This window comes from Ictidomys tridecemlineatus, chromosome 14 (genome assembly GCF_052094955.1).
Source record: "Ictidomys tridecemlineatus isolate mIctTri1 chromosome 14, mIctTri1.hap1, whole genome shotgun sequence".
Lineage (NCBI taxonomy): Eukaryota > Metazoa > Chordata > Mammalia > Rodentia > Sciuridae > Ictidomys > Ictidomys tridecemlineatus.
In genome coordinates, this window is record NC_135490.1 from 13,973,523 (window position 1) to 14,001,488 (window position 27,966).

The 27,966-nt window shown below is 45.4% G+C and overlaps 1 long non-coding RNA gene across 2 annotated transcripts; it reads left to right on the top strand.

Moving 5' to 3' along the window:
- Nucleotides 1-105: 105 nt before the first annotated feature.
- Nucleotides 106-27,930, top strand: LOC144370294 (uncharacterized). Of its 2 annotated transcripts, XR_013430238.1 has the most exons (4): nucleotides 106-7,564; nucleotides 9,454-21,145; nucleotides 23,039-23,191; nucleotides 27,468-27,930. It is a non-coding gene; the product is annotated as an uncharacterized LOC144370294 (long non-coding RNA). The 2 variants fall into 2 exon arrangements; XR_013430237.1 differs by having other exon boundaries at nucleotides 9,454-23,191.
- Nucleotides 27,931-27,966: the final 36 nt, after the last annotated feature.

A 27,966-nucleotide genomic window follows, 5' to 3' on the forward strand; every position in this document is an offset into this window, starting at 1 on the left:
CATACTACATTGTTAATATTTTTCTTTTAAACAGTCAATTATATTTTAATGTGATTTAAATAAAAAAGAAAGAATTTATATATGCTACTTACCCACATAATTATCATTTCCAATAGTCTTCACTCCTTTCCTATGATATTTGTGCTTGGTATAGAATGCCATGTTGGCAGTTTTATTCTTTTAGTGTTTAAAGACGTTGTTCCACTCTCTTCTTGCTTACATTGTTTCTGATGTGAAATCTGCTGTTTAACTTTATTTCCCTGTACCCCAAATCTCTTTACCCTGATTGTTTTCAAGTTTACTCTTTTTTTTTTCCAATATCAGGGATTGAACTCAGGGCACTCGACCACAGAGCCACATCCCCAGCCCTATTTTATATTTTATTTAGAAACAGGGTCTCACTAGTTGCTTAGCACCTCACTTTTGCTGAGGCTGGCTTTGAACTCATGATCCTCTGCCTCAGCCTTCCCAGCCACTAGGATTACAGACATGAGATACTTTACATAGCCCAAGTTTACTCTTTATCACTCATTTTGAGATCTTTGATAGGAAAAACATTTAGCACAATTCAACTTCAATATATCATAAAAGCTTTCAGCAAACTTGGAATAAAAGGGAAATTTTCAACCTGATAATGGCCAACTATAAAATTCTACAGATAACATCATACTTGATGCTTTCCTCTACCGTCAGGAATGTTGCTCTCGCTGCTTCTGTTCACCATTGTACTGAAGATTCTAGCCCACACAATAGAGGAAGAAAAAGAGTTGAAAAGAAGGAAAGAATATATAGATGACGTAAGAAACTATGTCAAAATGAAGATCCATGTAGAAAATCTAATGGGATATTAAAAATATATAAAATACTATTAGAACTAGTGAGTTTAGCAAATTGTAAAATAGAAGATCTGTATATAAATATCAATAGTATTTCTATCAGCAAATAACAATCACAAATTGAAATTTTAACAATGCCATTTATAATATCATCAGAGATATAAAATACTTAAGAATGAATCTGATAAATAATTTCTCACACACTGAAAACTACAAAAACTTGCTGAGAGAAATTGAATAAGTCCTAAATAAATGGAGAAGTATACCATGTTCATAAATCTGCAGATCAATATGGTTTAGATGTTGCCTCCCCCCAAACTGATCTTCAGGTGCAGTGAAATTCCAATAATAACCTCAATAAGTTTCTAGGTAGAAATTGCCAAGCCAAGTCTGAAATTCATATGGAAATAGAACAGCCAAATGATTGACATAAAACATTTTGAAAAAGTTAAAAGGCTAATATTACCTGATTTCAAGACTTACTATAAAGCTGTAGTAATTAACAGTGTAATATTGGTGTAAAAATGTATGCATTTTCAACTGGACAGAATAGAGTGTCTAGAAATAGATCCATTCAAATAAGGACTGCTTCATTTGCTTTTACAAAGATACAAATGGAATTATTTAATAAAAGGATAGCCTTGTCAGCAAATGGTGCTGGAGTAGTTGAGCATCCACATACAAGAAAATAAACTTTGATCCATATCTCTCAGTATATTAAAATTTTAAGTAAAAAGCGACATATCAATTTAAGGATGAACCCTGAAGTATTAAACTTATAGAAAAAAAAAAACCTAGGGAAAATCTTTGAGATTTAGGATTAAGCAAAGATTTCTTAGGCATGCTAAAATGATTGATCCACAAAATAAATTGATAAAATGGACTTCATTAAAATGTAAAACTTCTGTTATTTGAAAGAATCTATTAAAATAATAATAAAGCAATCCACAAACTGTGATAAAAATTTGCCAAATATACACCTTATACAGGACTCGTACTTGGAATATACAATGTACTCTCCCAACTTTATAATAAGAAAACAAATAAATTTTAAAATTGGGCTAGAGTTTTGAACAGGCATTTTACCAAAGAGATGTTCAGATAGGAAAATGGCAATTGAAAAACCACCAAATGATATTAATCAGAAATCATGTGCAAATTAAGAACACAGTGAGAAGCCCCTCCCTCCACACCTACATTCTTAATTACAAGTTAAACCACAATGAGATACTACTCATAATTCCATAGAATAGAAACCATGTTGCCACACAAAACTCTCATAAATTGCTATGAAGAATATAAAATGTAAAATCTCTTTGGCATTGATCCAAAAATCTCTTTGGCATTGATCCAGCCATTCAATTCTGAGATATCTACCCTTGGGAGAGAATAGCATATATCCTTACAAAGACTCATGCAGAAATGTTGGTCGGAGCTCTATTTGTAATAACCTCCTGATGGCAACTATCTCAATGACCATCAGCAGGTGAAAGAACAATCCCACTGTGGTCTGCCCACTTAATGTAATACCACTCAGCTACGAGAAGAAATAAGTCACTGATATACACATTAGCATGAATGAATCTGGAAAATAACTGCTGAATGAAAACACAGACCAAGAAAGGGGGTCTGATATATGATTTCGTTTACACAAAATTATAGAATGTACCATCTAATCTATAATAATGGAAAACAAATCAGGTGCTCCTTGGGGAGCATGGGTCAGGAGAGTGAGGAAGAGCAAGAAGGAGGAGAAACGGCACATGGAAACCAGGGAGGATGGTATTTATGACTGGGGTGACAGTCTCACAGGTAGAACGCACACAAATTTAACACGTTGTTCACTTAAATATATATGTGCAGTTTATTGTATGTCAATTATATGGACAGGAAGCTGTAAGTAAAATAAAAATAAAATAATAGATGGTTTTGGGGTAATTGATAGCAGAGGTAAAAGGCTTATTATTATAATGGGCATCTACAGAGATGGTCTATTTAGGGACATACATATTTCTTGATTTACTCAACATGTTATTTATATTATAAACTGATGCTTTAAAAAAAAAAGGCACCGATCTTAGCCCTTATTGTTCATCAATTCAACCTGTGTATGTGGGAAGGGAACCCAAACAGTCAGATGTGAGAAGTCAGGCCAAGGAGAGGCTCAGATGATTATTGGCAAATTGGGGATGTATTCTAGGAAACTTGAGGATTTTTTTTGAACAAAGTAGTGAATATTACTTTTTTGGAAAAGACATCAAATAACTCGTTCCAAATCATCCTCTGCCTTGAGCGGGAGCCGAGCCTTGCCCTGCTCTCTCCATCTGGTCTGTTTCATAGGAGAGATGCAGGAAATCGTGCGTAACAAAAGAGCTCTGTGGCTCTGCTGGAAGAGCCGCCTCCCACTTAGACAGGCTCCCTCCTGCTCTGGGAGGAGCTACCCCCGCACCCCCAGCACACCATGACTGGGGGAGGAGCTCCCCCAATAGACAGCAGAACCGGGAAATGTCATGGGAGTGGACAGTGTGGTCAGAGAGCCCTTCGGATTCCAGTCCAGACACCTAAGGATGGTTCCCAGCGCCGCTCAGGGCTCCCTTTCAGCAACTTGAAAATGGGGAGGCCTGGGCTGTCTAGGAAAGAACCTGTTTTCCTGTGCTTTACGGGTTTCCTCACCTTATTTACCAGCTCATTGGTCCTTCTCGGCATTTCCAGGGTTGGGCTCCATCCCTTCTCTCTTGTGGTCTTAGCCTTAGCAAAACAAGTCCCTTTGAGTTTGATTTATCCTATTTAAAAAAAATAATAATTTTTTTTTTTGAGAAATAACTTCATTAGGAGATCCAGAGAAAAACAAAACAGGTTAAAGACAAAGAAACTGTGGAATAACAGAGCCGGGCGCTTTGTCTTCTGGAGTCAGGCTGTATTAGTTACCACAGTTAATGGGCACCCAGGGTCCAATTTCTTAATTTGGTTGCCTAGGATCTCAAGGCCAGTTCTGGCTTCTCAAACTCCACACCCAAGGCTGATTTCAATTTGGGCCCATCCTGAGTCATAATCGACTGTGTGGAATAAATCAACAAACATGTACTTCCCTGAGTTCCTGTGAGTCCCCGGCCGGACGGCTGGACCTTGTTCAGGTGGACAACTGTTCCTCCTGGCAAAGGGTCTCCTTCAATCCTAGGCACTTCCCTATTCTGTCCCAGCTCCACAAGGCAGAGGTCATGCCTGTCTTCTCTGGCTCTATCCCCAGGTTCCAGCACAGCATTCAGCATGCTGCAGGTATTAAGTAAGACATGTTAAATGCAAGCATACCTTGAGCTCCAGTTCCCTGCACTAGCTCAGCCCATCTGCCTGTCCACCTCTCCTGTGGTCACTGGCAACTCTGGCTTCAAGAGCTTCTTACCTGACCTGCTGGTTATCCTTTGTGAAACCTGATTTTAAAAACTTGTCAGCCACCTGGTTTGGCTTCCAACTCTGCCATGTACTTACCGCCCAATGGGGCTCATGTCAACCACCATTTGAATTCTCACTTTTCTTATTGGTAAAGTTGGTACAAAAATCGTGATTTGAGTCATTCAGAAGACTTATAAAAAGATGCCTCTTCTAAGCTTCTCTAGCGTTTTATAGTCTGTACAGGACTATGCATAGGTTAGGTGTTGGAGAAGAAGATGTTTGCAGATCCTAGTAGGGAGCCCTCCAAGCCTCTGGGACTTCTCTGAGAGGTGAGTTCTGATGGGCCAGAGTGAGAGGAGGAGAGCCTGTGTGGCTCTGTTACAGGAGGATAGATGTCCCCAGAGAAGGGTCCAAAGAGTCCCAGAAGAGAGGGGGAACTCAACTCAGACCAGCAGGGTTCGTGGCATACACGACAGAAAAGAATTTCAGTGTAAGCCAGACAAAGGCATAGACGGAGGTCTGTTTAGGAAGGTAGATGCACATTCAGGGGAGAAGGCAGACTGTCTGGAGAGGGAGAAGCAGCCCTGACTTGGGCTGGGGTCCAGTATTTATAGAAGGGCTATATCAGGTGGTGGACTGAAGGTGGATCCAGGGTGGAGCTGTATAATTTTGCGTAGGTTTTCCCAGCTTGTGCATTGCCCTCGTTTTACAAGAGCATGGGTCAAGGGCATGGGCCAAGGGCGAGGGCTAAGGTTTGCAACTGTGTTTTCAGTATCTCAGTGGCTTGATTCTGCATTTCAGTGGCTTAAGGGTGTCTCCCTGAAGGTCGCCTATTTTTCTCTCCTTATTCTAAATCCCTATCTCAGATCTGCTCCCCCCTCTCACCTCTCTCAACCCAGCTTACCTGCAGGAAGCAGCTATTCTCTGTGCCTCTGTTCCATGTGTTTAGGGGAGCAAGCTCCATACCCAGAGCTGCCTGGGCTGGTGGATAATCCCATCGAAGGTGGAGGGAAATAAAGTGGGCTGACCCCACCTGCTTGAGTTGAGGTCGCTGCCTCACTTTCATTGGTGATAATCGCATTGTTCTGTGTCTTCTTCTCTGTCAGTCTTCAGGGCCTCTCTCTCTCAGTTCTGATTTTAGGTGGGGGAAAGAGATATTTTTAATTGAGTCCCTTCATTACCGACATGGGTCAGTTTTGATTATTCTTCTTAGGAGCCATCTCAGAATTCTATGCACTTGGAATCCTGGGAGTGGCCTGAAGCTGTCCCTACTCCTGAGCAGCAGGACTTGAGTTAAAGTCTCTAGAAATTCAAGGCCAAGAGCAAACTGTTGCTTGGTGCAGTGGAGAGGGACCATAAGAGCCAGCTCTCTGTTTTCTCTTCCCCGTGCCCAACCCTGTCCTCCTTCCTTTGCCTGTGCCTACCAGGGTCCTGGCCAGTCCACCCAATCTTCTCCACCATCCCGTGCTACTCTCACAACCCCCAACCTTGATTCAGGTCTCTCTTTAAATCTCCCCCAAGGACACGTCCCCTTCTCTTGGCATCTGGTGATTGACGCTCTGGGTGAAGTGAGCGGTGCTGGCGCGTATGAAGGGCGCTCTAGAGAAATAAATTGTGCAGAGGATGAGAGCGAGCGCTGGGAGAGGTACTGGCTCTAGCAAAAGACATAAGGACCCTGGAGGCTGTGCCCAGCCCTCTGGTGAATGATAGAGCTGTCCCGTCTGAGTTACTGCCACATGCCCGATTTTCATTTTGAATAGTTCAACATGGCTGCAGGAGGAGCAGGCGGGAGCTCTCTGCAGCCATTTGAATAATCTCCCGGGGCTGAATTGGGCATGGGGTGCTCACGGGCATATGGATACCATGACACAATTTAGCAAAAGGATTAGTAAAACTAATCACATTTTGAGCATGTTTGAGAACTTGGCAGGTGAGAAGTCAGAGAGTGAGCTAGAAAGTGGGCTCCCAGGTCCTTGGGTCCCCACACTTGGTGACCAGCTTTAAAAGCTGCTGTCTACTATATTTACAGGATACAGGTTAGATGTATAAGGGGACTCAATATTTAAAAAGTCAACTTCAGAGGTTGTGCCGTGTGGTCCTAGGATCACTGCAACCCGGGGTCAGCAGACTGGCTTGAAATCCTAGATTAGGTCCTGACTAAGCTATTGGACCCTGGATGAATCTCCAGACCTCACCAAGCCTCAGTTTCCCCATCCGTGAAGTGAAGAAAACTAGAACTGCCGTTCCTCCTCCAAAGTGACCTTGTGGGGATCCACAGAGAGAAATCATCTGAAATGACTTTAGAAGCTGTGAAACCATTTTACAAACGTGACACACTGTAGGTTTCTGCAACCATCTCTTTGGTGCTTCCCTCCCTGCCCTTTCATTCCGTGGGCCTTCTTGCCACCCACTTAGTTTGTCCCAAGGTGCCTTATGCAGGACTCCTCCACTTTCTGCTCATATTCTCCCCAAGCACAAATCCAAACTTTTTTATGGTATTCATTTCCCTGGGGGTGGTTGGTTCCTCATCCATCCAGGGTAAAGGGTTCTTTCAGAGAAAGGCAGTAATGACACCATTGTCACTTTATTGTTTATACACAGATGAAGGAATGATCCTTATAAACTTGAGGATTTGGGGCAGGGGTCAAAGATCAGACACCCTTGAGTCCTCCAAGCCTGGAGGCCAGGTTTGGTGAGAGGGCTCAGAAAACGAGAATCCACAAAGGTCACACCATTCTGGAGCCTGTCCCCTGGCACATGCCCACTGTGGAGAGTAAAGTGGGTTTCCATGTGCATTTAACTTTTTGGTCTCAGCGCAGAGTCTTAGGGAGCCTTCTGAGTATTGCATTCAGGTTTGATTTGCCTTTGAACTCTCTAGTGTTTCTCCATACCAGGAATGTCAGACTGAAGACTCAGAACACAGTGCGAAGCCCAACCTATCGCTGGTCTTTACGTGCCCTGTGCTAAAGGGCCCACCAGGAAACCAAATCTTACATTGAAGTGGAGCATCGTTCATACTGTGGTGGATGCTGCGGATCGATCGAACAGAGAGGCTCTGGGGGAGCTCAGGCCGGGAAAGAGAAAATGGCATGGGATGCAGGAGAATTCCACCAAGACGGCAAGAACTCCATCTTTTATTAATCTCTTTTCTCATTGATGGGTGAATCATTCATTCCCTCACCAAAGTGCCTTGTCCTCTAGTCTATTCCAGCTGCAGGGATGCAGCATCTTAAGAAGAATGGCGAGATGTTTGAACTGAGCCTGGAGGGAAATGGAATATCTTAGTAGGAAGAGAGAAACAAGAGTGACGACAGACTGTGGCTAAAGGGACGTCCTTGGTAAGCTGTGGCTCAGGGTAGAGTGCTTGTGTAGCCTGTGTGAGGCACTGAGTTCAATTCTCAGCACCACATAAAACTACCTAAATAAAAATAAAGGCTCATCCACAACTATATATGGAGAGAGAGAGAGAGAGAGAGAGAGAGAGAGAGAGAGAGAGAGAGAGGGAGAGATACATGGAATGACATGTTAGTGGTTAAACAGGGGAAATGAGGGGAAAGAGAGAGAGATGAGGCCAAAAGCATGGATAGAGTTAGAATTCGGGGGATGTGACAGATCAGACTCGGGACTCTGGGCCTTCTGATGCAGAGGGGAACCACCTGGGTTTTTAGAACAGAGGCATGACGTGATCAGACCTGTGGCACAAGAAAGCCAGTCCCGGCCACCACATGGAGGACGTGGTGAAGGGGTAGGAGGGAAGGCCCAGGCGGGGAGAAGGGTATGAAGACATCTGCTATCGTCATAGCAAGACGTGGGCAAGACGATGGCAGGGAAAGGGTTGAGCTGGGAGTAGGAGATGCTCTGGAAAAGGAATTGCTGTCACCTGGCAGCCACTGGGTTGTGAGGCTTGAGGACCAACTTGGATGACCAGAGGCGTGTAGTGAGAAAACCAGCACAAAGAGCAGGAGCAGAGGTGGAAGAAGAGGGGCCCTGTTTTGGCCACGCCAAGTTTGATGGTTCACTCCTGAGATGTCCAAGAGAAGGTCTCAAAGCAGGCAGTGGGCAGACCAGCCTGGAGCCCAGGAGAGCAGCAGGCCCTGTGGACGGCTGTTTCTCCACAGCGTCTTTGGGGACGCTGGAGTCTCTCGTGGGGAAGAGGCTGAGGAGCAGACAGGAGCTACTTTCTTCCCTCTTTTCTTCTCCTCTTTCTCTGTGGCATTTTCTTTTCATTCATGTGATTCCTCAATTGAATCAGAAATACCTGTGCTGATTAGAGAAATGCCAGTTAAAACTACACTGAGATCTCCTCTCCTTCCAGTCAGAATGGCCATGATCAAGAATGCAAGTAACAACAGGTGTTGGTGAGAATGTGGGGGAAAGGTGCACTCACTCATCCATTGGTGATGGGACTGCAAACTGGTGCAACCACTCTGTATGGAGATTCCTCAGAAAACTTGAAATGAACTACCACTTAACCCAGTTATCCCGCTCCTAAATATATATCCATCGAAAGGACTTAAAATTTCATACTAGAGCGATGTGGCCACATCAATGTTTATAGCAGCTCCATTCACAATAGCCAAGCTAGGGAACCAACCTACATACCCTTAACAGATGAATGGATAAAGAAAATGTGGCACGCACACACACACACACACACACACACACACACACAAAATGTGTTACACACACATAAAAAAAACCAACAGTGAATGGGGATGAACCCTAGCGATTAGTAGATATTTGTGAATACTGACTTCTTAAGATCATGGTGGCATAGGGTTTTGTACCCCGGGTCATGATCTTTTTTCTTGCTCTACTCCATTCAACACGCCTTTTCTACTCCCCACTGGTCAGGTGGCTTCCATCCCTGGGTCCATAGCCTGATATGCCCCTGTCTGCCTTGCACTTTGCTGAAGCACTTTTTTCATCAGAAGTCACCTTTTTTCTCCTCTTATCGGAGTCTTAGCTTCCTTTGGGATCAAGCATGAGACCCAGATTCTCCAATTATCCCAGCCCACTCCAATTGATCACTCTGTTCAATAGACAGATAACACACTCACGTGAATGTTTAATCATATGTCATCTGTATCTGTTTCTGAATGATTTTGATCAGTTGCCGTCTCCTTGCAGGGAGCACAGTCGTAACTAAATTCAGAGCTGCAGGAACAGCTACCCTCAGTCCTTACGCCTGCACGTCTCCTGATCTTTCCTTCCTTCTGTGTTACAGGGCTTTCCTGTTGTGTGGATCTAGGTCGTTGGTGGAAAGAATGATGAGTTCTAGAAAGTTCAAGACGTGATCATTAGAAAACTGCAGCTAAAAGAAATAAATAGCTCGAGAAAAGTTGGAGAAAGAAATGGAACAGCCAGAACTGCGTGGGCTGCGCATGATTGAGTTTTTGAGAATCTGGGGAAGTGTGTTTGTGGCCGGCCTCTCGGCGGGAGAAATGGGGAGAAAATGGGTGGCGATGCCTTGGATATTGTAGTTTGTCATCACATGGCAAATCTTTGGGGCATCTTACAACTATTTAAATTGCTTTTTCTTTTGTTGTTATCACAAAGGGATGTGGTTGTTTTTCTATTGCAATTAATAAGGTAGGAAATATATTACAGCTAACTGTGTCAACAATATTTCAAACTCTTATTGTCATTGAGAAGAGTGAACAGTCCCTCGGACATTTGAGAAAACAGAAATCAATACAGTTTTTAATGAACATGGATCACGTGCCTTCCTTGTTCTAGGTACCGTGGGCAATGTACAAAAACACCATCACCAAATCAATAAAAATATTATTTAAAGTTTTGTATAAGAGACATCTAAAATTATACAAGCGAAGAAAGTGGCCATTATTCTCAGGGTACCACCCAAAAGATAACATCTTAGCATATTTGCCCTGAGCCTTGCAGGAAGACAGAGAGGAGACAGTAGAAAGTCACCCAGGTCATGCTATCTGCAAATAGCGTCACATCATTCTAGAAGCTTCTGAGCACATCTATAGACAGAAGGGACAGTCGGGCTGTATTCTAGGAAAACAGGATCACACAGAGTCCCACTTTAAATTTAATTTTTCTCGATTTTAAAAAGAAGCTGGTATTAAACTGCAAGGATCTCAACTCCAAATACTTGTGTCATCACCCCAGGGGACAGCTTTTCCCAAAAGAATCCTTTAAGTTTAAAAAATAGAGAGTGAGATTAACACACATTCAGAGGCCAGTCATTATTTTTAAGTCATATTTGCCCATTTAATCTCTCCGTCTCTCTCTTTAAAATTTAATTTAGTTTTGGTCATCTGTGTTCACGGATGACCATGTGGGCTTCTTTGCTAAGGCCAGTTGTTTGATTTACAGAGATGTCTATTATGTTCTTGATTCCAAAGTTATTTACTGTTTGTGAATGGTCAGACAATTTATTTCTTTCCTTTAGGGTTTCTTCTTGCCTTTTATGTTATTTTATTGTCTTTTCCATGAGTTTGTAATTTAATGGTAGTTTCTTATTACATTATTTTATACTAGGGGTCAATGACCTTTTGATGTAAGTAGCAAGATGGTAAATTGAGGGGTTTGTGGGCCACAGTTGGAAGGACTCGGCTCTGTCCTGATAGCATGCAAGCAGTCTCAGGGACTGCAGCAGTAAATGGGTGTGACCGCGTTTCAGTAAAACTTTATTCACAACCACGAGTGCAGGGCCGTTTATAACTCCTGCCCTGGTTTGGTGTCTGATGGCGATCTTGTGTGTAGGGGAGGGAAAGGGGGATATTTTTCTTTTGAAAACTAATTTTTTTAGAAAGCAAGAGAGAAAATTCGTAGAAGCAATTTCTACTGATTGAATTAACCCAGAAATGCTAAAGTATTTTCTAGTTTTTTGGGTATCAACCTTCTGATTATTGCAGATTGGGCACTGTGTTGAGATGGGTTACTAGGCGGACCAGTGCTACCAGGGTTGTATGTCAATAAAAAAAGCTTGGGCCCACAAACATGAAGAAACTTGCCTGAAAATGCATGGAAGATTTGTCTCAGAGATGAAACTTGCTCTTAGATTTTTTTTTTTTTTTTGGCTAGCGTGGGGGTGGGGAGTGGTACCAGGGATTGAACCCAGGGATGCCTAACCTCTGAGCCACATCCCCAGCTCTTTGTTTTCATTTATTTATTTGTTTGTTTGTTTGTTTGTTCATTATTTTGAGATGTGATCACACTAAGTTGCTTAGGGCCTCACTATGTTGCTGCAGCTTGTTTTGAACTCTCAATCCTCTTGTCTCAGCCTCTGAGCTGCTGGGATTACAGACATGCGCCCCCATATCTGGCTTCATAGATCACTTTTGTATGTGTGCTTGTTTTTACATTCTTTGTATTAAGGAGAGGCTCACAAAACATAAAATTATGCATTTCATTCTGGAATTTCACAGTGCTGCTTGCCCCCACCTCTACTTAGCTCTCGAATACTTTTATTATTCCAAAAGAGGCTCTGTACACATCAAGCGATCACTTCTCATTCTCTGTTTGCTCCAGCCCGGAAACCACTGCTTTGCTTTCTGACCTTATGGATTTACCTGTCCTCGACATTTCCTATAAATGGGATTATATAACACATGAGCTGTTGTGTCTGGCTTCTTTCACTTCTCATGGTGTTTTCCCTCCATCCACATGGTAACATGTCTCGGTTCTGCACTTCTCCCTTCATTTCGGGCTGAAAACATTTCAGTGTACTCACATACCATCTCTTGTTTATCCATCTCTCTGCTGAGGGACATTTGGGCTATTTCCACCTTTTCTTGATTGCAAGCATCACCGCTGTGAAGGTGTATGTAGATGTATTTGTCTGAGTCCCTGTTGTCAACCCTTTTGGGTGGATCCTAGGTGTGGGATCGTTGAAGCATATGGAAATTCTATGTTTAACAACTTGAGGGACTGCCAGATTTTCCCCCAGAAGCTGAATCATTTTAGATTCAATGTACGAGGGTTCCAATTTCTCCACATCCTTGCCAACACGCTATTTTCTGGTGTTTTGGTTTTGGTTTTGGTTTTAGTTTTGGTTTTGTGAACACAGATTTTGATTTTCAGAGCTCTTATCTCAGGAGGTTACCAGATTTGTCTTCAATGTTTTTTACTAGTTTGAGTTTTGTAATTACAGCACCTGGCATATTTCAAAACCAGATAATCCATATCATTAAATACTATATTGATGTATTTCCTCCTAAAATTATGAATTCTCATGGAGTGCTTGCAGATCTTAACGACAATAAAATTTCAGAATGTTATCCGAACAAGTTATTTGTAATTTACTTTAAAGATTAAGAGTTGTGTTTAAAATAAAAGCTAAACCCTTTTATAATTCTCCTTCTAAGAGAAATAGGAAGGCTGAGTGCCCATCTGCTGGGGTGGATGTGGGGGTGTTTACTTCCTTGGGTGGATATTGGACAAGATGGTTTCTATCGTCATTTTCCAACTACATTTTTAAAATTAGAATTTGAATATTTATCTCTTTCTGAGAGTGTACAAAACCCCGAGAATACTGTAGCGCATAACTTTAAAAACTAAGTTTTGCTCTCTCGTCACACTAGAAGAGAATGGAGCTGGTGTCCAAAAATCCAACCAGGGTGGGGTGGTTATGAGTCAGGGTGCTGAAGTTCACTGCTCCATGGAGAGCTAAGGGCCTCCCCAATCAGTGGAGCGTTCCAGACCATCCCTGGGATCTGGCAGAGGTTAGCTGGCCCATCTCATCAGAATCTGCAACTTCACAAATCTGCCAGGAGAACTGGTCAGGCACACTGCAGCCATGCCTGACCCCCCGCAACCCCCACTCCAGCAAGGTGACCTCCAGCTCTGCCACACGCACTTGGACCTATCCTGGAAGTCACCTGGCTCTTTGAGAGGACATACCAATTCTCCTTGGTCAGACAGCCTTGTCCTAGGTGCCCTGTAAGAACATTTTCAATGGAAACCTTCTTGGAGGTGGACGTTGTCCCAGGGAAGGGAGGTCTCTCCCTGAAGGTGGAACCATTGGAAAGCCCCATGGCCATGACAAAATGTGGGCTGGCACCTACCTCTCCCGATGAACGGCGCTGCAAGTCAAGTAGGCCTTTTGCAGTATATACATATGGAATGAGGTTTATTTATGAGTGGGAAGAAACCTATAAAGAAGAGTTATTAAGTCCAGGAGGAACTGATTTATATCATAGTAAAATTCAGACTATACTTCAGCCAGGGAATGACAGCTTCTGACAGGTGTCCGTGAATAAATTCCCCTTCCTCTAAAGCATTTTCCTCTCTTTGCTAGCCACTGGCTAAATTCTTCAACGGGCTCAGGAATTTGCCCTTCCTGCCCTTCTCATTCCCCTCTTCTTCACGATCTTTACTGGGGACGGGAGCAGGACAGCCACACAGCCAGCCGGCTTTGAGGAAGCCCCAGGTTGGCATCACCCCATGCAGTTTTAGGAGCCTTGAAGTTGAGCCGTGTGTCTTCGGGCTGGTGGAGGCTGGCTAGGAGATCTGAGGAAGCCCGGGTAGGTGTCAGCAGAGATACCTGGCTTCTGTCAATAAATGTGCAGAATCACAGCATCCCCCAGGGCTGGAGGCCACGAGTCCTGCCTTTTAAGACAGTTGGTAAGAACTGTTTAATGAGATGTTGGCCTCCAGCTGCCGTGACCTCTGAGAAGCCCAACACACTCAGATCTTTGGCCCAAAGTTCTGCACCCGAGGATACAACGCTGGCTGTCCTCTGTGGACACAGATGACTGGGGCTTCTTTGGACTCCAGACTTATCTGCATTCAGGTGGGACACAATGTCCTTCCGGCATCCACTGCAGTGGCTTGTGTCTGCATGTTTAAATGCTCTGAAAGCACAGACGCTTCTATTAAATGAAGTTGGGATGCGGAATGCATAAATATGGCTAGGCGTCATTCATTTTCTGTTTATCTATATCTATATCTATAACCATCTATCTATCTATCTGTATCTACCTATCCATCTCATCATATTTATAACAATATTTATTGCCTGTGTATTTGTCTATTAACATGCATAGAAATACCAAGTCCATAACCAAAACCTCATTACAGAACCTGATCAAATGGAAACTTATGATTAACTACATCCCTTCCTTCTTTAAAACAGCTCGATATAGATGTGCTCATCGATAAGAGCAGGGCTGAATATCATACATAGAGAGACCCCTGAGAGGTTTCAACTGACCCTGGTATTAGCCTGTTTCCATTAACATTCCCAACGTAAAGGATCGCCTGCAGCCCCTGATCTACTGGTGCTTCAAAAGGGAAGGGCAAGAGGTGGGTGGTCCCGACAGCTCCCAGCTTGGGAAGCGTGCTCTCAGAACTCTCAGTCATTACTCAAATAATCATGACCCGTCTAGAAAGAACGGAAGAGTCTGCTTGCCTTCTGTTGGCAGAGCTGATGCCCAGAATTGTCTTGGCCACGGCAGGTCATCTCTTAGGATGGACCATTTCACCATCTCTTTTCAATTTCAGGAAGCAAGAAGGTTACTCATATTCTGTTTAAGCTTTTGCCCCGAGCTAAAGAAGGGAGGCACATGCTATTCTCAACTATAAGGGTCTTGCTAGAGCATAAAACGTGTGTGGCTCCCCTGTGACAGGTTCTCCCTGGGAGTCAGCAGGAAAGGACCACATCTGTGACAAATCCTTGAAATTCTAGGTCATTTTAAACACAGTTCTGAGTGTGCCTAGCTAGGTGGTATCCTCTTCCCACCTGTGAAATGGGGAAAACTCAAGTAAGACCTCATCTCAGGAGAACCTTCTAGATCTCTCTCTTTTCCTCTGTACATCCTCTCCATATTTAATGGATCATTTCCAGTTATCGATCTCCCATTAGCCTTTCCTGATCCCCCAGGCACAACTGACATCTCTTCCTGATTATCCACACCACTCATTATCTGTTCCAGAACATGTTCTATATATTTTATTTTCCTCTTAAACTTTCCCATGTTGAAGTCTTAAGAGTCCAGCAAGTTGAGAGAAGACCCCTTGCCACTTAGACTTATCTCCAAGTTCCCCAGGATTCTACATCAGTGCTGGACGTGGAGTGAGTGGGCCTCTAGGAGCAAATCTTGGTACGAGTTGATCCTGACACTCTGCCCAGGTTATCAGATGTCTGAGAATTATCAGCCAGAGACCATGGCTCTCATGAAGGTCCTCTTTTATTTTTATTTTTTGGTACTGGGGATTGAACTCAGGGCACTTGACCACTGAGCCACATCCCCAGCACTATTTTATATTTCATTTAGAGACAGGATCTCACTGAGTTCCTTAGCACATTGCTTTTGGCTGAGGCTGGCTTTGAATTTGTGATCCTCCTGACTCAGCCTCCGGAGCCACTGGGATTACAAGCATGGGCCACTGCACCTGGCTCCTAGTACTTCTTGATGTGAGTTCTTCTTGCCCAAAAGATATGTTGGCCCTGATGTCTTTGTCCTGAGAAAGACAAGTGTCTCTGCCATGTCCCCGAGACAGGGTCTTGCTGGAGGTTGGGAGTAGTGGGGAAGAAGCTCTAGAAACATCTGAGAGGCCAGAGAGGCTGGAACACAGTGAATGAGGGAGAGAACGGTTAAAGCTGAGGTCAGGGAGTTACCAGGGACCAGGCCACAGTGGACTTCAGGATGGACTCTAAGTGGTAAGAAGATTCTGGAAGATTTTGAGCAGAGGAGTGATACGACCAGTCCTGAATTTTGAGAACTCCAAGGTCCTGTCCCCTTTGAGCTTCCCCATCCCTCCTGGCTCTGGCTGGCTTGTGCAGGGCAACTGCTCCGGCGCTGCCTTTCTCCTCTCCTCTCCACATGGCAGTGGCCCACCAGGCCAAAAGTGACACTCAGTGACAAGTCCAGTCCCAACAAAATGGTGATGGTAGCAAAGTAGACTTTCTATCTCTTCTTGTGTTTGTTGACATTATTTTGTTGTTGTTGTTGTTGACATTGGACATTGTTGGTGTCCCCTGACATGACTGGGGACAGAATAGATGACCAACGAGGCAGACGGAGGATAGAATGAGGTGTGTGGATCTAGGTGGAGGATGCTGGAGAGGGCAGAGATTCCAAGCTCCTGCAGGGGCGCCGCAGGAGGACCTTTCCCATTCTTTCCCTCAGGGTGTCCCGTGTCCTCTGCCCAGGAGCCTGTTCAGCTCTGGGGAGATGGACTACCCCCAGACCTCTCCACCAAGGCCAGCAGAAGGCTTCTGCCTGCTAGGCCCCTGCCCTGCTCTCGCATCACTCCACAGCCCGGTGGCCTGGCAATCTCTCCCCTTCAGCACCGGCAGGGACGGCATTCTTTAGAGGTGAAAGTACAGTTTAATTTCTAGGCTCACCCAGGCGTGCACTGGGCTGCAAAGGACCCGATAATGAAATATTGCTGGTGCATATTTGATAGTGCGTTGAGCGTGCCTGGATGTAGCATGGGTGGAGTGAATGTATTCCCACAGGGGGCTGCAGCCCTGTCTCTCTGAAACGGGGTGATGGGAGGATGTTGGGGTTCAGCATAGCCAGGACTTGCTCCCTGGGTTCTTCATGTCCACTGACAGCCCCTCCTCTAAGGGAGAGACCACTCCTTCCCATGCCTCGTCCCCCCGTGAAGGGAAAGGAAGGAGAGAACAGAAGAGAAAAAACAACAGCTCCCCCCCCCCAACTGCACCTCCTTGCTCTGCTCTGAACCGAGATCCTATAGAGAATGGTATTTCTCTCATTGAGGTTTCCCAGTGACAATAGGGTCAAAGAAAGCATTTTTCAAAAAGAGCTTCTTTTCTCAATTTATGGCAGAGCATCCAGTAGCAAGCAGCAAAATGAAATAGGTCTCTGTTATCTCTCCCCCAAAAAGAGACAGCCCGTACAGGAGAAGGAGATAATTCCCGTCTGGCTTTTATATGCCTCATAAAACGCATTGTGCAGGCATGTAAAATATATGGCACTGGGCAGACACATGGGGTGGGAAGGGACATCGCCTGGCTCCTCATGCATTTTGGGTTAGCAGACAGCAAAGTGGAGAGATTTTTTTCCCCTCAATTCTTTCTTTTTTTCTTTTTTAAGAATAAGGATATTGATAACAGAGAAGCCCCCAAATGCAGCCCTTGTGTTGATTTTCTCTGGCAGGTGGAGGTGGAGAGGAAGAGTGATCATAATAAGATGAGGAAAATCATCATGTAAACAACGATTCATTTTTCACTTTGCCCAACTATGAGTTGGCTCTCAAGGTGCTGGACCCGGCTCACACGCTGTTAGTGCCGGAGAGACAGGGTCACCTCCCTCGTGCAGTCTGACAGGGTTTGGCCTGCCTGGTGAGGGTCTACTTGCAGGACTCAGCTCAAGTCAGACCTCACACACGTGTCTTAGGTCGTTGGGCCCTCCAGGAACTCACTGCTGCGACTCTTGGAGGTGGCCTTGTGAATATGTGTGCCAAGATCACAGCCACCTTCCAGGAGGGAGATTTGGGGACAGGTTGCAAATGCCTGGCTCCCTGTGGGACACCCTGTCTTGAAAGTGCCTCCCACCGTGTTCTGTACTCCTTGCTCAAAGAAGATTAAATAAGTTTGAATGGTGATTGCTGGAGTTTGGATCTTTAGTAGCTCCCAATGGCCTGTGTAGAAAGCTTTGGTCCCTAGGGTGGCACTAGTAGGAGGCGGTGCAACCTTGGAGAGGTGAGGCTTTATGGGAAGTCCTTAGGTCACTGGGGGCATATCCTCAAAGGAGATGGTGGAACTCTGTCCCCTTCCTCTCCCTTTTTGCTCTCTGGCATGTGATGTTAGCAAGTTTGCTTGGCCCTATGTTCCTGTTGGGACATGCTGACTTTCAGCAGGTCCAAAGCAAAGGGAGCCACTCAATGGGTGCCCTTGATCTTGCCCTAGGACCTCTAAAACCACGATCCAAAAGAAGTCTTTCTCTTGAAAAGTTGACTGTCTCAGTTATTTCATTATAGTGATGGAAACCTGACTAACCTAGTGGCATCCCAACTCGTTCCTAAGAATGAACTGAGCAAGAGCGAATGGAATGAGGATTGAAGGGGGCAGAACAACCTCTTGTCTTTGGGACTGGAATAGAGTCCACTCTCAGAACTAAAACTCAGGGATGAGGACATCTGGGCTTTGGAGTCCATAGATGGGTGTAGTGAAGACGAATGAGAGGAAGGACAGGTGCTTTTGCCCGCTCCTGTCTCTCCTCCTTCTCCTTCTTTCTGTCTCCTTCTGTTCCTTTCAAAGTAATTCTGAGAAACCCACAGGCACAGGAGCTTATGCTGAGACTCAAAGGCAGTGTAGTAAAGTCCTCCAGGAACTGGCCTTTCTTGATTCTTTAATTCTCTTAAACCGTGACTCCGCTGAGGAGGGAGCTTTTAGCAGTACTGGCTCACAGTGCATGCGTTCTGGTTTGAAGTGTCCCCAAAAGACTATGTGCTAGAAACTTAGTCCCTAAATTCATTTCAATGGTGTTCAGAGGTGGGGCCATGGAGAGGTAGTTAGGACTAGATGAGGTCTTGAGAAGGGGGCCCCATGACGGCATACATGACTTCATAAAAGGAAGAATCTGAGCTGGCGTGTTTGCTCTGTCATGTCGTGTGATGCCTATCCTGATGTTAAGATGCACTATGGTGTCCTCACCAGATGCTAAACAGATGCCATCACCAAGCTCTTGCACTGTCCAAACTCCAGAACCATGAAGCATAAATTTCCAGGTCTCATGCATTTTGTTATAGCAACAGAAAACAGACGAATACACCTCTTTGACCAACAGGTTATCAAAACAGTCGAGTCTAGGACTCTTTATCTTTAAAAGTGGCACAGGGATTCTGATAGATAGCTGGTATCAGAATCACTGCTGTTCTCCAGCTCTGTGTTCCCAGAAGGTATCCACTTCCCCAAACCAGCACATTGAAAGGACACAGAATTTGGGTTGAGCAGGGTTGGAATTCATGCTAGTGCATGAATGTCTGCTGTGGACCTTCCCAAAACTCCGGCTCTTTACCTCTCAAGTGGAGATGATGGTAGCACCCATTTTACAGGGCTTGAGTGATATAATCTATGTGAACATGCTTTCTAAACCATAGAGAGCTTTGCACACCATCATTCTCTCTGTCTCACTATCTCTTCATGTTTTCAATGGCTCTTATTTCCTTAATAAAAAGAGGAAGCACTACCTTGATGTAGGGCTGGACCTGGCCCAGATTTCTAGGCACAATTCTACCAGATTTCTACCCTCCCTCTACTGTGCCCATACCCCTGAGCAGGACCTCCCTTCCTGGTCACACTCAACATCTTCTCTGGCTCCTTTCTGTGCCCATACACAGGCTTCCATCACCCATTAAATCCCTTTCCTCAGGACTGTTCTTCTCTTGGCTACCATTTTATCTTTCTCCTTTCTTGACCAACAGACTTGAATATACAGGGTTCCCCTTCTACACCGTTTTCTATGTCCCATCACAACTTCTTAATGACTTTCATGCAGTGTCTGTACCCTGTGCTGAAACCGCTCCCCCAAAGCTAAGCCGTGGCCACCAACCACTGGCCGACCAAGAGTTCTCCTCCAGTCTCCCTGCAGTTGTTCTGTCTTCTTCGGAGCATTCAACCCAGCACCTTGGCTGCATCTCCATCCACTGCTCATGCTTTCAAATAACGTCGACGGATGCTGTCAGCTCTGTGTTCCCCTTTGGGTCCAAAGACCCCGGCAGCATCTCCAAGCAATGTGTGAAGAGGCTATATCAAAAGGCAGGGAAATGGACTGTGCCTCGTAGAACACCATAAAGAGTCGTAGAAATTCATTCCAATTGGCCTCCAGACAACTCACATTTTTTGGATAGAAACCCATCATATGCCCTGTCTACACCACGGATGGGCAAGGGGAATGGGAAGACTGCATTGCCTCATTCCCTCCCCAATCCCCAGGCAACTCCATGGCATCAGGAAGTGAAAAAGAACTGGAGGAGTGGGATGGCCACGATGGCCGTCCATCATGACCACCCCCTTAAATGACAAACCCTCCCCACCTTCCCATCTCTACCACTGCTGCTGCTCCCTGGGGCCCCTCACCAACACTTCCTGTCCCTTTTCTCCCTCTCCAGCCAATCGCACAGTGTGACCTCCATTCCCTGACATACACGCTCCATTCCCTGAATCAGGAGTCTGCCACCTCCTTCTGTTATCTGCTAATATTTTATCCTGGAAGATGGCGAGGGAGGACTGGGGGGGTGGTGTCTTCTGCAGACTCCATGGCATCCTACTTCATTCTGGACGTGTTTTTAGCGTAGCTCTGATGCGCCCTTCCCAGTCCTCACTGTGGACACTGCTTTCTTGAAGCGCAGGAACCTGCTGATTGATTGTCTGTGGCTCCTGCTCAGCACAGATCAGCACGTCATGGTTTTAGTCAGTGAATGTTGGGTCAAAGAATCAGCCAAGGGGTTTACCATGGACAGCTCTATTAGGTGTGTCACGGCTGCATGTCTGCAGAGTCAGTTCAGTCCCCATTCCCCCCCCCTCTCTCTCTCTCTCTCACACACACACACACACACACACACACACACACACATTCTTCATTCAAGGGTCAAATGCCATTCAAATCATGGGGCCCAGGTAAAGAGCTCAGCTTTTCCAAAGCCTGCACATAAACAAGACAACATTTTGACTAGATAATATTTGGAAAGAAACTTAAAAGTGAAAAATAGTCTGGAAGATGACCTAGCAAGTTTATTTTTATCTCCTACAAAAGTCACAACCATCAATATTCTCTAAGGTCACAAACCTCAAGAGAACCTTACCATCTGCTTTGGTCAATCTTAGCAATGAGGGAATTTTTAAGAAAAAGTGGTGAGTTTTTAAAATTTTTCTTTCTTTTCTTTTCATTCTGAGCAGCATGAACAATACAATTTTCGGTCCTGCAGAGGAAGCACTACCTTGTTGTAGGGCTGGACCTGGCCCAGATTTCTAGGTAAGGAGCTTTACTGTGCACACCTGCCTGTGTGGCTCGTGACTGCTCTGAGCCTAGGCCCCTAACTGGATGCTGGGACCTCGTGCCCTTGGCTGGGATTGGTTGGTTGGAACATGAACGGTCCCTCAGGAGCCCAGCAGACACCGTGGGGAGTGACCTACCTTTATTTATTTACCCAGATTGATGAGGGTCCCTGCAGGTAAGGCTGGAGGCCCCCTGTGCCCTGTGTGGCTATCTTCTGTTTGCACGCTGTCCCCAGGTCAGCCAGCTGTGGCTGCTGGGGCAGGGCTGCTTGCTCTAATAAATCACTCTGCAGCAGCCTTTACGGCTTGTGTAGCAAAGAACTAGTGGGACCACTTTTCCTTTAAAGTGTCTTGTGCCCGTGGTGGGCACTGGAGGGTTTACGGCGCACGTCCCCTCCCCCAGCTCTCTGGTACACGGCGCTTGGCTAATGTGGATTGGGAGATATGAGAACCAGCCAGGCAGGAAGAAAACAAGGGGATAGGCCGGGAGTTTTGTGTTCAGATGCCCTTCCCACACCTACCATTTCTGTTTTTTTTTTTTTTTTTATCTCACATGAAACTCCATCTCTTCTCCCTCTCCCTGGGTCACTCAGTACAGCTTTCAGAATGTGCCATGATCTTTGTCTTTTATACCTGTGCACGAGGTGGTGCCCTTCTTACTACATCTTCCAGGGATATGTGCCAGTTCTATCTGCTACCACGTGTGGAATGAAAAGCGTTGCTGCCTGTTGAGGTTCTCAGCTCAGTGAGTGGACACACGGCAGGCCCTGCACCCGCACCTGCCAGCCACACTCAACCCTGATGTTCTGTAGCCTTTGGTCCTCACGTCACCTGCATGAGCCAGAAGAGATTCTCTTAGCATCTTCATTTTATATAAAAGAAACCAAGGTTCAGAGGGGCTTAGTGCTTCTTCTAAGTCACCGAGGGAATCCAGTCAGATTCCTACAATCCCAGCCTTGGCATTTAGTAGCTTTGTGACTTGGAATGGGTATGGAGTCCCTTGGGGAAATCCATGCCTGTTGGATGGTAAATCTATTTGCATCTCCACTCTCAAACTGTGCTCCTGGAAGTAACTCCATGTCACTTCCGCCTCCATTGCCAGCTCTGGTGTCTCATAGAGGATACTAGGAATGCTGGTAGTCACAGTGGTCAGCCAGTTCTAAAGGATTCTTTTTTAACCCAAACCTGCCAATCTCTTGCCATCATTTTGTAGAAAAGAGATTTTCCTTGCTCCCCCTTTGATTTCTTGACTTCAGAATTTCATGTTCCCACTTGCTTCTGGTTTAAAAGACCCTCTGAGTATTTTTGTCCTCCCAGGAGCCCTGGTGAGTAAGGAGTATGGACAGGGTGTGGACGGGCCATCTCCCCTCATCATCCCAATCATCAGCATTAGGAGGTGTCACTTATGCTGGTAAATTGCCAGAGACAACTGGGGAAAGCAAAGAAAAAAGTCCTTTTGGAGGCAGAAATGACCTGAGAACCACTGTGCTCCATGAAACCGATAAGCAGAGAGCTGTTTATTCCCTGGGTGGGTGAGGCCTGGCTTTGAGGCAGATAAATCTTTGCTGGTAATACAGTACTTAAACCAGAACTGACACCTTTTTATATCAACTGCGGAGAATTGCTTTTGTGAAGCTCTGATACAAAAGCTGCCTCAGCTCCGCCTTGCATATCAATGGCGTGGCAGCCTGTTGCCCGTCTTAGGCACCTGCCCCTAGTCCCCAGTGGGCCTCAGAAGGGCAGGAATGGGTGATGGCCCCCGAATTCAAGGCGCCCCTGGGAAAAACAGGCAGGCTTTGGACAGAACGTGAGTGTGGGCCTGTTCTAAAGATCTTCATCTTTATCACCCCCTCCCCAAATTCCGACACAGGGAACATTCTGGAACAGCTGGCAGGGCTGACCAGATGCATCTAAATGCAGCCAGTGTACAAGGCCCTGAGGAAAATGGACGCAAATACTTTTCAACTTAGTTTTTTGGTCAACCACTAACATGGACTTGCTGCAGATAACTTAGATAATGCTGGTAAGTAAAAAGAAGAAAAAAACAAACCAGCCCATAATGCTTGGTTGTCTATCCTTCTAAAGGAAAAATGCATATTTTTTAATAAAAATAAAAGCATGCTGTGATGAACCAAAAGTTTATGTCTCTCTGCCAAATCCCTATGTTAAAATTCCCCTCCCTCAATGTGACCAAACTTGGAGACAGGGCCTGTACGGAGGTAATTAAGGTTAAATGAGGTCATAGAGATGAGATCCTGATTCCGGAGGATTAATGTCTTTCTAAGAAGAGACACTGGAGTGCCTCATTTGAGGACGAAGTGAGAGGTGACCACATGCAAGCTAGGCCCCTCACCAGGACCGACTAGGCTGACACCTTGCTCTCTGACTTCCCAGGGTCCCCACCCATGGGAAACAAGTGTCTGGAAGCTAAGCAACTCACCCTAGGGTCTTTTGCTCCTTTTTATTGCGGGGGATGGGTTACCAGGGATTGAACTCAGGGGCCCTTGACCACGGAGCCACATTCCCAGCCCTATTTTGTATTTTATGTAGAGACAGGGTCTCACTGAGTTGCTTAGCGCCTCACTTTTGCTGAGGCTGGCTTTGAACTCGTGATTTGCCTGCCTCAGCCTCCTGAGTTGCTGGAATTACAGGCATGCAGCACCACGCCTGGCTCTTTGGCTCCTTTTGCCCCCACGCTCTGCTCACTGGACCCCCCATGACTCCGACACACACGCTCTTGCGAGCTGTGCGAATTTCCCATGTGGTTTCCTCGCCCAGGAGCTGGCTCAGATCAGCCCGTTTCTCTGTTTAGCTAAAGGCCCTCCTTCATCTTGCCCTTCAGCCCAACTCGACTTCCTCCTGAAGGTAACATGGAACCCATAGACGTGGTTGGGGCATGGTCTACTGCTAACTATGTGACTTTGCCAAGTTGATCTCCCCCAGACTTGATTTCTCTACCCACAGAACTGGCTAGTAACTTTGAATCATATGAATAATATAAAAAAAAATGAAAGAAAAAAAAAACTAAAAAGGATAATATTTGCCAGCCTAGAGCGAGTAAATAGTAGATCTTCAATTTTGTAAAATTTCATTTTATGTCTTTTGGAACATCCTCTCCACACCAGTGTCTTCAGTGTCCTGTGGTCCATCCTGTGGAGCTGTAGCTGGGGCACCTGGCTAGCGACCCCTCTATCTAACTGATTTCTCCCCCAGGGCTGGGTTGACAGGGCCCCTTGCTTTCACCTGCCACCCTTGTTTCTCTTGAGCTTTTATTGCCAACTCTGCTGTCCAGGGTTCCTCAACCTCATCTAACACAGAAATACCCTTCCTTATGGATTTTATATAGTTCTCTAATCAAATTCACAGACCCCTTTTGATTTTGAGGTTCTCGGCCTATTGCTTCAGGGTAGATGGAATCAAGTAACTAGAGTATCCTACACTAGGGAAGTCACTTTGCTCCTAGAAACGTGAGTCTGAATTTGACTACAGCTAGATCCTTCCTGAACCCTAATTCGGATGGTCCTTAGGAAAGATTTCTTGGGCCATCATCCTGGGAATCAAGGTTAGTTTTTCCTGGCCCAGATGGGGGTGCACCGGTCCCATCCTGAGCCTCTCTGCCCTCTTCCAAAGCACTGGCTGGCGCCCGGGATAAAATGCCACTTGTAGCAAAGAACCTGTGGCTGTGGGTACTTGGCAAAGCTGGAAACCCACGTCCCCTGCCAATCTATAGCTTCTTTCCCAAGCAGCTGCCACCACACAATGGAATTAACATAAAACACAACTCGGCAGAGGCGCATTTAATTTACGGTGATTATACTATCTATTATACAACACAGTTTTAAGTACTACAAGCTCCCTGGAGAATGGGAGGAAAAAAAAAATCATGTAAAAAGGACCCAACCCTCTCTAAAATCACATAATGACAGAAGAATCTCAGAAACAAAATACAATTCATGGCATGATAAATAGTGTGTTTTAAAGTACTTAACATTTTTCCATTCTCTCTTTCATTCCCATCAGGAACTCACTTTATTTCTAGTATGAGAAAAAAGATGTCTATCAACAATTTTAGATTCTTAGAGACAATTAGAGCTGAAGAGGGGCTCTTGCAGGAGATGATTGGTTGGTTTCCAAGTGGATGGAGCGACAGTATTCTGCTGGTGTACAATGGCCAGCGCTGGGCCTGGGCACCACATCCTTGGCTGGGAAGAGTCTAAGCCTAAAATAGGGATACACACCTCCTGGGCCCTGACCTCTAATTCTCAGGCCTGTAGAGCAAGAGGCGAATGGCATCAGGTCCCCCCATCACATTCCCAGGTCTTCTCCATGTGGGACGGACAAGAGGGGTGGCACTAGGAACAGGAGCTCTGAACGTCTCTAGTCCCGATTCCACTGCTCACTAATGCTGGGAAACTGAGGGTCTTAGTTGTTGCATCTGCAGAATGGGAACGATACCAACCACCTCCCGTGTGGTATGAGAACTGCATGAGATTTTACTCAGTAGCTAGCTGAGTGCCTGGTAAGGCAACAGGAGCTCCATGATCCTTCATTCCTTTCTTGCTACCTTTCTGCTTGCCACTCCCTTTCTTTCTGGAATCCATGAGAGACGATGCTTTCCTTAAAAGGAAGGAGTCATGCAAAGAAGGCTGCCAGGTAGTTCTGGAGAGATCTTGGAAACAAAGAGGAACTCTTAGGCAACTTTTAAGTTGCTCCTGAGCATCTTGAAGGTAGCTCAGAAGTGTGTGGTGGTCTGAGCCTCACTGGAAATGGGGAAAAGTCCCTCCTGTGGCTCCAATCCATTAGGGTGTGAGAGTGTGGGCAGAACAGCATGACGACCCGAAGCTGGATGGCAAAACAGACTGGCTAGGGCCCTGAGGAAAGCACCCCAGTCCTCTGGCTTCCATTTGACAATCACCGGAGCTCTACTGCCCCCGGGACACATCATATATTGTAGACACAAAGTTGTTCCAGTTCTCATGGGAGCGGGCAGAGGACTCCACCTCCTTTCATTGGCTTGCTTACCAAACTTCATTGCCAAGGTCACCTCTACACAACCCATGTGATACTTAAGGACAGGATCCTTGGGATGAGGGACAGACATGGAGTCAATCCCAAGTTGATCAAGACCCTGCTCTAGATTGTGGCTTGCACCTTCCAAAAAGTGCACAGGAGACCAGATCACTGCAGGGCAAGGGTGTGCCTTCACAGAGCCAGAGTTGCTCTCCTCTCTGGATGTGGAGGGCCCAGGCTTCAGCTAATGAAGCCAGCCATGTGCCTGATTGCTGTGGCAGGGGTGTGGCTCAGTCTAATCCTGGTATCACACTTTCTGTGACCTTCTTGGGGCCACGCTGAGAACTTGGGGGCAGAAAGGGAGACCTCACATTCTCTATGTGATGTGACCTTCATTGTATGAGGAGCAGTAACTTGGCCATAATCATTCTCTACTGAGAGAAGCAGATACCGATCTGTCTGCACATGTCAGATTCACTTTGTACATATCTGGCACCCGGAGAGAGAGTACCATAGGGGATCCAACATAACCAACGTGTACGGTGATTAACAGCTACGGAACATTTTATCACCTATTTTATGATGCGATCCTCACAACAAACCTGTAGGGTCAGGCAAAGACAGCTATTAATACAAAGATAATCTCACATGCTATTTTCATCTTCATTATTACAGTCTTCATTTGATAGAATGAATCCATGAGCCACATACTTGGTAATTTCATGAAGTCTGGTCTTTATATTCTAAATCCTAGCCTTTCTTCACAATTCCTTTCTGTCTTACAAATATATGCTAGCAGAGGTACGGTGTTTAAAGATTATTGCTGAAATATCTAAAAGTGTATGTAGCATGAATTCCAAAAATCTTGCTGACCCCTGGGTTTCATATATAAAGGAAAGGGGAAATAAATCATCCTTTCTTCCAGGAAAGCTCCAAACTCTGAATATTTACTCATCTTAATGAAAGGCCCATGTGGTCGCTGGTTAACCCTTACATCAGCCAAACTACACCCTGCTTTCTCTCTGTACCTTCTTTTCCTACGTTGCTTTATAGAGTTGTTACCCTTGACCTGGAAGTAAAACCTGGCCCTATGTCTCCCCTTCCTGCTCATCAACTGCTATCCTCACACTCCTTGTGTGCTCAGGCTTGTCTGGGAGTGGGCCCACAGATGGGGCCAGGAGGTAGACCACATTGTCCCTGTCAATGTAGTACGTGGAGTAGATTGCATTTAAAACTATACCATTTGGCTTTGTAGAATTACAAGTATGCCTTTCTGGATTTTTCTTCAGAGGGGGAACAACTTTGACAACCATTATTCAGCTCATCTGCATTAGACACGAAGAAGATTTTCAGAATTCAGCCCTCATCTCTGACCAACAGGACAATGCCCAGATAAGGGCCCTGGTCTCCAGAACCTGTCGGTGGAATATAGGTCTGAAATGAGTGGTGGGGTAGGCTTGGATGACGGGAGTGACGCTGCAGACCGTGGGGATCCCAGGAGGATTTTACTTGGAGTAAACATAGTATAGCCCCGGCTTGTTGACAAAATTTCCGTACAGTAAATATGGAAGAAGAAAAATAAGACCTCCATGTTTAAAGCCCATGGGACATCAGAACCACTTATCTGAATCATGAGGACAGAGAAGAAGTCAATTTAGCAAAGACAGGAAGTTCAGGGGTGAAGGGGATCTGCTTTTAGTTTCCTATTTCCATACGTACATGTGTCTGGTACACTCTGGGAGTTCAGTAAATATGGAAGGTTAAGAAAGAAGGAAGGAAGGAGGAACT